The sequence below is a fragment of the Penaeus vannamei genome, chromosome 11 (genome assembly GCF_042767895.1).
Source record: "Penaeus vannamei isolate JL-2024 chromosome 11, ASM4276789v1, whole genome shotgun sequence".
Taxonomy (NCBI): Eukaryota; Metazoa; Arthropoda; class Malacostraca; order Decapoda; family Penaeidae; genus Penaeus; species Penaeus vannamei.
Window position 1 is genome coordinate 17212686 of NC_091559.1, and position 7500 is coordinate 17220185.

Below are 7500 nucleotides of genomic sequence, written 5' to 3' on the forward strand. Positions count from 1 at the left end.
TTGGGCCTTTGCCACGAGAGCTGATTGGCTGAACGCAAGCCAATAAGAAGACTTGGATTAGGAGAGGAAGGATTTGTTAATCTTCTACGATGATTGTTGTTCTTCATTCGCTTTATTCAAATCCTTCATTCGGTTTTCTCTACTCAGTTTTGTTTGAAATACAGGGTTGTTTATCATTCTGCCTGTGTCTCATTCTCTCTCTATCTATCTATCTATCTATCTACCTAACTCTCTCCCTCCTCCCCCCCCCCTCTCTCTCTCTCCCCCTGCCTCTCTCTCTCTCTCTCTCTCTCTCTCTCTCTCTCTCTCTCTCTCTCTCTCTCTCTCTCTCTCTCTCTCTCTCTCTCTCTCTCTCTCTCTCTCTCTTTTTCTCCATTTCTCACTCTCTGACAACTTTATATATCATATGCTTCATGATAATAATGATAATGATTTTAATAACAATAATAATAATAATAATAATAATAATAATAATAACGATAATGGTTAGAATACTAAAAATTATGATGATAATATTAATAATAATGATACTACTAGTACTACTACTAATGATAATAATAATAATAATGGAGATGATAATAACAATAATTATAATGATAATAAAAATTATAATAAAGATAATGTTCATATTAATGATAATAACAAAAATCAAAATAAAACAAAAATCAAAATGATAAAAATGAAGATAATGATAATGATGAAGTTCATAATAATGATGATGATAAAGATAAGAATAATTATTATGATAATGATTATGGTAAAAAAAACTATATAAAAGCAATGTTTTTATATGAAAATTGTATAAAAGCAATGATAGTAATGATGATAATGATGATAATGATAATAATAATAATGACAATTGTAATAATGATAATTACTATGATAATGATAAGTTTATAATAATAATGATAGTAATAATGATAATAATAGAAATGGTAATGATAATGATGATAACTATACTATTGATGATAATCATAATGATAGTAATAATGCTAATGATAGCAATAAAAATAACAATGATAATCATGATCCTCCGCACTGCCCACCTCGGACCGCGAGAAGGGAAGTGTAGAAAAGTTTTCGTTAATAAATGGAAAAAAATAGATATGAAAAAGAGAAAAGGGAAATTTCTCTTTCAATGCTTTTCTTCTTCCCCCTTCCTCTCCCCTTCCTTAACCCCTCCCCTTTTGATGGTCTTGCCCTTCTCTCATTACATTTCATTCCTGTTCACCATTTTCTCTGTTTATTCTTTCTAATCTCGCTCAGTTCTTTAACTCCCTTTGTTCATCATTTTTGTTTTCTTTTCTTTTCTTTTCCTTTTTGTCTTTCTGACATTTTCCCCTAAGCATCTATTTGATATTTTTGCTAATTCCTCTTTCCTCGTTTCCCCATTTTCTCTCTGATTTCCTGCCTTGATCGATGACCTCTGAATTCTCATTTCCTTTTTCCATATAGGCCTATGCTGTCTCTCTGTTTTTGTCTTGTTTTCTTTGTTATTTTCCCTCCCTCTGTGTATTAATACCTGGCTATAAACAGCTTCTCGTAATTTCTTTTCCCAATCAGCCGCGATCAAATAACATTCAAATCTCACAATAAAACGAAAAATGCAGCATCACCGAAGGTAAGAATCAAAGGCGTAAGGAACTATGATAAAGACAACAAAGTTGAACGCGCAAATGATGAAAAGGGAAAGAAAAGACAAAGAAGAAATATAAAAAGCAAGTAACAAGGTTACATAAAAGGCTTATATGAAAGTGGTGAAAAATAATGATAATATCAGTAATGATGAAAATAATGCCAATGATAATGATTGTGATGATAATGGTAACCATAGATCATGATTATACTAATAATGATCATGATGATGATAATAATAATAATGATGATTTTAATCATGATAATGATAATGATGATAAATATAATAATGAAGATATTAATGATGATACTAATAGCAACGATAGTAGTGATGATAATGATGGTAATAATGATAAAAATTATAGTAAAAATGATGATGATATACACAAGGATAATGATAATGAAAATGATTATGATAATGACAATAATAGCAATAATGAAAACAGTAATAATAGAGATAATAATGATAATAGATATAATAATAACAATGGCTATGATAAAGATAATTATGATAATGATAATTATATCTAATGGGGATAGAAATAATTGGCATTCATAATAAAAAAAAATGATAATAACAGTAAAAAGGATAATAAAACATCAATAATTATTATATGATAGTACATTAGGAATTATAAAAAAGTAAATATGGTGCTAAGTGTAGAGAATCTAAAGAATAAGGATCATGATGATTTCTGATTAATAAGTCTATCTTTCTCTTATAATAGTAAGTAGCAGGGTGGCGCAGTGGAAGCGCGCTGGGCTCATAACCCGGAGGCCCATGGTTCGAAGCTTTGCCTTTTATATGGATATTTTATCTTTAATAATATGCTGTTATTTAATCACTGATAATGCTAAGAGATGGAACAAACTAGATAAAAAGCTACATAGATTAGAAAAGAGAAAGATAGACAGGGAGAAAAATAGAGCAACTGACATAGGATGATGATCATAATAACAATAATGACAATAATAATAAAAACAATGGTATTAAAAATAATAACAATAATGGTAATGATAATAATAGCGGAAATAATAATGAAAATGATGATAATAATGATGATGATAATAGTAATAATGCTAATAATTATTATGGCAATACTAATGATAATAAAAACAACAATGACAATGAGAGTAATATTAATAACAACGACAAAAAATATCATAATTATGATAACAATAACAATGATGATAATGGTAAAAACAATAATGATAAAATTATAATAGTAAAATGGGAAAGGTTAAGGGTCTACAACCTTCCTCATTTTACTAATCCCTGCTCTACTTAATTTGCTTCCCTCTTTTCCCTTTTCGTTACCATACTTTCCTATAACACTCTAATCTTTGACTCCACCCCCACCCCCACCCCCTCCCAGGATTCTTCTCCTACTTATCCAACAACCATCTCTGTTTTCCTTGAACACTGTTCCTATCTCTTCCCCAGTGACAGATACACTGCCATTCACCCAATCGCCCGACCCCTTAACCCTCCCATTCTATTAATCTCTGCTCTGGTTCACTTGCTGTCTTTTTTTTTCATTTTTTCCACTGAAACTGTCCTAAAACGCTCTCTAATATTTGACATCTTACACATTTTATCCTAATCTTTAACTCTACCATAGTGCTTTATGACCTTTGGTGTCTAGCACATTTATTTGTTTCAAACATTAAACATTAAAACATTGATCTTTGGTTTCTGAATTCTCTCTCTTTCCCGTTCCCCCCTCTCTCTCCTCTCTCCCTCTCTTTCTCTCTCGCTCTCTCTCCTATTCTCCCCTCTCCCTCTCTTTTTATATCTCTGTCTCTCTCTGCCTATCTCCTCTGTTACTCTATTTTCTTATCAGCCTTTGTATGTCTATCTCAGCACACTTCCCCTGCACTACTCTGCTGAATATGAACAAATAACAGAGCTTTAAAAAGGACCCTTTCTGAACTTTTTTTTTTTTTTTTTTTTTTTTTTTTTTTTTTTTTTTTTTTTTTTTTTTTTTTTTTTTACATCTAAAAGGGTTCCTTTGGGGTGAATTGCATTCGCATGAGAACAAATTCCTTTTCAGAATATTAAGCTTAATTTCGGATTCATCCCCATTGTGCATTAGAATTACACACACACACACACACACACACACACACACACACACACATATATATATATATATATATATATATATATATATATATATATATATATATATAAATATACATATATATATATATATATATATATATATATATATATATATATATATATATATATATATATATATATATACAGATATACATATATATGTATAATATTAATAATAATATTAATAACAGAAATAATAATAATGATAATAGTATAATAATAACAATTATATATAATTGAATATGCTGACGTAAACTTATATATCCTTTTGAATGTAGTTGATATAAATCAATAAACAGTGTCATTTTCAAAATATTTAATGAAGTGTGACCTTCGAAACCATTGTCGATGGACGAATGAAGAAGTATGATGGGAGGCGCTTAGTGCCCGCGCATTTTCAACTGATTTCGATAGTTTTCCGTCGTTTGATTTGTAATTTGAAGATGTTGATAACTAACAACTTGTATTTATTATTTCCTAATGTTACATCAGTAAACCAGTGATTTGTTAATTGATACAATTCAAAAACAAAATCAGATTCGTCAACTCGAGTACAATTCCTAGGAATGTGGGTGGAGCCGCATCTGTGGCAAAAGCGTAGAAGCATCGGCAGCGTTGCTGTCGCGATCGGCCCGGAGAAGTGTCGCAAAAAAAAAAAAAAAAAAAAAAAAAAAAAAAAAAAAAAAAAAATTCTAGTGTAGTTAGACAGTTTAATGACACCGGAAAAAGGCCTATTGTAGGACCGGATCTTTTCTTTAGTGCTGTTACCAAGATTTTGTAGGTTCTTGTAGATACGTGTTATACACCAGTGAACATACTGATGATGTTATACAGATTATTCCCTTTTGTATGCACTATTACATTGCTCTTTATATATATACTCATTATATCACGTATCCCCTTGCTCCCTTGGCGACGACAGTGACGTCACGCCACTTCATGTTTACCCTCTCGCCTGCTCCTTCGACCTCCGCACGTCTCCTTTCTGTCTGTAATATAGCCTCTAAAGTGAAGACAGCCTTTCAATCGAACCCAGAACTAATTATTTTAATAATGATAATGACAATAATGATAATTCTGGAAATAATAACAACAACAATAAGGATTATAATAACAATAATAGCCGTGTTATAATTACTTCTATCATTATTTCTGTTATCATTGTCGTTATCATTATTAGGAAAATAATTAGAATAGTGTTGATTATTGCTATTATTGCAATTATTAGGCAAATCATCATTATAATTATCATTGTATAATTATTATCATAATTATTGTCCTAATTACTCTCATAATCATAATTATTATCGTCATTATTGTCATTATTGATGGGGTTATCATCAAAATCATCATAATTAGCAGAATTATTGCTAAGATCATCATAATCATAATTTAAATTGGAAAAAGTGGGGTTTTCGACTCATCTCTCCAAAGGCTGCACTTCGCTAGATTTCGCCGGTTTTTCGACTTTTGGGATTTTTCTACTTTTAGCCTTTTTCTCATTATAGATGGGCTTTATAATGATAATTATCATCATTATTGTCATTATCATCATTATTATCATTACTGTCATTATCGTCCTAATTACCCTTAATATAGTCATTATAATAATAATTATCTTAATTATTAATGTCATTTTCATCTTTATAATGATTTTAATAATGATAATGACAATAATGATAATTCTGGAAATAATAAGAACAATAATAAGGATTATAATAACAATAATAGCCGTGATATAATTACTTTTCTTATTATTTCTCTTATCATTATCGTTATTATCATTAGGAAAATCATTAGAATAGTGTTGATTATTGCTACTGTTGCAGTTATTATGCAAATCATTATAATTATCATTGTATAATTATTCTCATAATTATTGGCCTAATTATTCTCATAATTATCATTATTATCGTCATTATTGTCATTATTGATGGGGTTATCAAAATCATCATAATTAGCAGAATTATTGCTAAGATCATCATAATCATCATTTAAACATGAAAAAGGGGGGTTTTCGACTCATCTCTCCAAAGGCTGCATTTCGCTAGATTTCGCCGGTTTTCGACTTTTGGGATTTTTCTACTTTTAGCCTTTTTCTCATTATAGATGGGCTTTATAATGATAATTATCATTATTGTCATTATCATCATTATTATCATTACTGTCATTATCGCCCTAATTACCCTTAATATAGTCATTATCTTAATTATTAATGTCATTTTCATCATTATAATTATTTTAATAATAATAATGACAAATATGATAATTCTGGAAATAATAACAACAATTATACGGATTATATTAACAATAATAGCCGTGATATAATTACTTTTATTATTTCTGTTATTATTGTCGTTATTATTATTAGGAAAATCATTTGAATAGTGTTGATTATTGATACTATTGCAATTATTGGGCAAATCATCATTATAGTTATCATTGTATAATTATCATAATTATTGTCCTAATTACTCTCATAATTATCATTATTATCGTCATTATTGTCATTGTTGATGGGGTTATCATCAAAATCATTATGATTAGCAAAATTATTGCTAAGATCATCATAACCATCATTTAAACTGGAAAAATGAGGGTTTTCGACTCATCTCTTCTAAGGCTGTATTTCGCTAGATTTCGCCTGTTTTTCGACTTTTGGGAATTTTCTACTTTTAGCCTTTTTCTCATTATAGATGGGCTTTATAATGATAATTAATCATCATTATTGTCATTATCATCATTATTATCATTACTGTGTTTATTGTCCTATTTACCCTTAATATATTCTTTATAATAATCATTATCTTAATTATTAATGTCATTTTCATCATTATAATGATTTTAATAATGATAATGACAATAATGATAATTCTGGAAATAATAACAATAATAAGGATTATAATAACAATCAAAGCCATGTTATAATTACTTTTATTATTATTAGTTTTGTTATCATTGTCATTATTATTATTAGGAAAATCATTAAAATAGTGTTGATTATTGCTACTATTGCAATTATTAGGCAAATCATCATTATAATTATCATTGTATAATTATCATAATTATTGTCCTAATTATCATTATTATCATTATTGTCATTAGTGATGGGATTATCATCAAAATCATCATAATTAGCAGAATTGTTGCTAAGATCATCATAATCATCATTTAAACTGGAAAACGGGGGGTTTTCGACTCATCTCTCCAAAGGCTAGATTTCGCTAGATTTCGCCGGTTTTCGACTTTTGGGATTTTTCTACTTTTAGCCTTTTTCTCAATATAGATGGGCTTTGTAATGATAATTATCATCATTATTGTCATTATCATCATTATTATCATTACTGTATTCATTGTCTTATTCACCCTTAATAAATTCTTTATAATAATCATTATCTTAATTATTAATGTCATTTTCATCATTATAATTATTAGGCAAATCATCATTATAATTATCATTGTATAATTATCATAATTATTGTCCTAATTACTCATAATTATCATTATTATCGCCATTATTGTCATTATTGATGGGGTTATCATCAAAATCATCATAAGTAGCAGAATTATTGTTTATATCATCATAATCATCATATAAACTGGAAAAAGGGGGGTTGTCGACTCATCTCTCCAAAGGCTGTATTTCGTTAGATTTCGCCGGTTTTCGACTTTTGGGATCTTTCTACTTTTGGCCTTTTTCTCAATATAGATGGGCTTTGTAATGATAATTATCATTATTA